Source organism: Xenia sp. Carnegie-2017, unplaced genomic scaffold (genome assembly GCF_021976095.1).
Source record: "Xenia sp. Carnegie-2017 unplaced genomic scaffold, XeniaSp_v1 HiC_scaffold_22, whole genome shotgun sequence".
NCBI lineage: Eukaryota > Metazoa > Cnidaria > Anthozoa > Malacalcyonacea > Xeniidae > Xenia > Xenia sp. Carnegie-2017.
Window position 1 is genome coordinate 8,662,162 of NW_025813485.1, and position 3,922 is coordinate 8,666,083.

Below are 3,922 nucleotides of genomic sequence, written 5' to 3' on the forward strand. Positions count from 1 at the left end.
TAAGCGCGATGTTCGCTTTATTTCTTTTCAATGAATGTTCACCTCTCCGATGTGGAACTTAGGTAGTGTTTACATGAATCCGGAATGACTTTCGATCCTGAATGAACTCGTTCCATTTCAAAAGAAATTCTATTGTATGTTTACAAGAATCCGGGGAATGAGTCACAACTTGATCGGGATCGAGTTCATTCCTATTTTCATTCCGGATCAAAATTTCATTCTGGATTGAAATTTAGTTTTAATCTCATGTAAACGCGAATTGAATTTCATTCTGGAATGAGATTGTGATTAATGACGAAGCACGCATGCGCCATGCATAGTGTCTTATGGGAAATTTAAGCTCGTGAGCAAATAAGGCGGCTAAACGGGCTAAAATGAGTGCGAAGAAAAACAACAATTAGTTTCATGCAAGTGTTAAGCTGTATTAACGCAGGAGCAACAGAAAAAAATTGTTGCTATAATGTTTATGTTCGCAATCTTCAAATTTCAAAATTCTGCGAAATGTCAATCCTTGTGTTGGTTTCCCATGTAAACACGGATTAACATTACGTTTCGATCAGGATCGAAAGTCATTCCGGATTCATGTTAACACCCCCTTATTTCGAATAATCCGAAAAATATCTTCATTTAATTAGTTGTCCTGCATGCAGGTGTATGCTAATTATACGCACAGTGTATTTTGTCAATGTGATTCTTTGGTTTTATATTTTTAACAAATCAAGAAACATATAAAACAGATGTTACAACATAGATTTTCCTTGGAGGTATTATTGATAAAATTGAAAGTGTTGATTCATTGTTTGGCATGATGTCAAAACAATCATGTCAATCCGATAAACCAAGATAATTGTGAAGGCTATTCGAGCAGCATATCTTTTTAAAGGGCAAAAACAGCTTCTGCATGATCATACGTTGTCTTAGAATTTTTCAACAATGGTGCATTTAGCTAATCATGGCAATTTTTTGCTGCTTATACATTTCTTAATACAAACTATAGCACAACGCTTTAAGGAATATCCAAGCAAAGTTTGATATTTTTCTCTAAAGTAAGTTGAATAAATAAAATGCAAGAGATATTCATAAATTTGCTACCTTTTAATTTGGGGATTATGATGGATTATTTAAAGCAATTGAGAAGGGAGCTGGCTAAATAGGTTAGCATCTAAACTGCTAAAGCATACTAATTCATGCAACGCATTCGGCAAAATATTTCCATTGAACAAATAACCTTTTTAGAAAGTGCATAAAAACATTTTCAATTAAAATTTCAATACAAATAAAATGACTGTTTTGATTTTTACAACAGTAAATATCGAACCAATAAACGCTTTCTGGTGGTGACTTTTTAATTTACTGATTAGTTGGGAATAAATAAAGAGGGAGATGAATTTTACGCTCAAGTGAGGAACCAAATTAGTAGAATTGTTAACAACATTAGTTGAGTAATTAAAATAACGACAGCTAACCAATATAATAAAAACTCGCTACATCTTCCTTCCTTTCAAACGCTTATTTTCAGTTATATGTTGATATATATGTTTTGACTTATAACAATAGAAAATGTTTAAACTCTTCTACGTTAGATTCATTACTTTATTTTGAACATTTGATTGTTGTCTTTAACTCTAGATTGACTTTCATCCAGTATGTCCATCGATACCGTGAGCAATGAACAATTGAGCGACGTTTGCCTTTGCGTTTTAATATCTTTTCCTTTTAAATTGAAATAAAATTTTCAAAGTAGTTTTTCGTTGGTTGTTTTGTTTGTACCTTTAAGTACCGTAGTCTGCTGTTACTAAAGGTATTCTAATAATATTTACCGTTATCTACTGTCACTTACCATCATCTCTAGTCAATTACCGTCATCTATTGTCACTTACCATCATCTACTGCCAATTACCATTATCTAAAGTCATTTACCGTCTCTACAGTCATTTGCCGTAATCTACTGTCACTTACAATCATCTGCAGTGACTTGCCGTCATTTACTGTAATTTACCGTCAATTACTGTCATTGATCGTCATCTACAGTCACTTACCATCATCTACTGCTATTTACCGTCATCTACTGTCATTTATCGTCATGTACTGTCACTTACCATCATCTACTGCTATTTACCGTCATTGTCATCTACTGTCATTTTATTATCGTCATCTACTTTTATCATTTATTTCGTCATTGTTATCTTTACTTCCATTTACTGTCATTTATCATCACTGTCATTTACGTCATCTACTGTTACTCCTACTTATTTACCGTCATCTACTGTCATTACTGTCCTTTACTGTTTGTCCTGTTACTTACCGTCCTCTACTGTTACTTACTGTCATCTACTGTCATTTACCGTCATTTACTGTCAGTTACTGTCATTTACTGTCACTTATAGGGAAACTATAAAACCTGAAATATTGACACATCCAGGTTATATAACATAATATGTGATTAACCAAAGCTCTGCGGATATGTATTTTTTTGTTTTTAGTTTTGTCTGTGTACCAACTATATTTCGCTTTAAAGTGAATAGTTCGAACCCGGTAGTATCGTTACATGTTTGCAGATGTAGATCGTCCTGGTAAGTAAAGTCCTGAGGAGGACAGTTGGTGTTGATGTTGACTGACATTTCAACAACCTTAGCGGTGGTCATCTTTAGAGAAAAGTGAGGAGTAAATGTCAGGTTTGCCGTATTTATCCTGTTAATACGTCATCGTATTTTGTTTATTAACGGGGCTTAATTCTAAGTCAGGCCGGAACAACACCAAAGTCCTTGTAGCTGTGGAAACAGTGAGTTTTTTGCCTCGCGTGGCCAAATAAATGAAACATGCTTGATATGCGAGAAAAGGTAGCACGAGCCTTAAAATTCAGTAAAACTCCTCAGCACACAGTGAGCTATCACTTGAGCTACAAGCAACTTTTCGCTCAGCTGATAGCTCTCCTGTGCTGTAGGCTTACGCCTAATCATTTTACTCATAGTCTTTTCCGAAAATTAATTACAACTTTTAATAACTCCATAATATCTTTAGCATTCATTGATGTGAAACTTAAGGTTTCAGTAATTGTTATTGGATAAGAATAAAATGGAGATTCCCGGTTGCACGAGGGGGGTAAAATTGCGAAGAAGTAGATGAAATTCAAGGAGTGAATTTAAAAAAATCAGAAGAAATACAACAAATAAAAGCATGCTGCTACAGTATGTGTAAACATCAGCAAAATAATTGTAATAAATAAAATTAATATTCAGGCTTTATATTTTGCAGTTTAACTTTACGTTTTAATTCAGTGTCTATGTAAACTAAACTTCCACCATATTTACATGAATACTATCGGCAGACGTGGATTGACAACTCAGCCTTTAGTAGTAAGGCAAAAATTTTATTCTCGTTTAATGCAGCAAAGATAAATATTTCATATTTGGCTTTTTTGAGGTGAAGTATATTGCAGGCAGTGCGTGAATGAGGATGATTGTGCATATAATCGTTTCCAGGGACAATCTAGAGTAAAATAGGGGAAACGGAGCCCACGTTAATATTGAGAAATACACGACGATGAAATATTGAAGTAGGTGTAAAACTGCCATAACTTTCTTCTTGATTGCTCATGCGCTGTAGTTACATGTCCAAATTCAATGGAGGCACTCACCACATACATAAATGCACATTAATATTGTTGTTAAAAAACCCCACAAATGGAGGTAAGATAGTAGCACTTTCAGTTGCAACTTTCAATGCACTTGTGGTAAAGACCGAGTAACAATTTCTAATTCTCCTAGGTTCTCTAATTTCTATTGGAGCACCTGGGAGAAATATTAAAATCTAACACATTATTGCAAATTTTTGATCGCAGCCACTGACAGACTAAGGTCTCTAGAAAAAACAAGTTACCGCTCGTTCGTAAGTTTAAAATACCATAAAATACCACACTAAA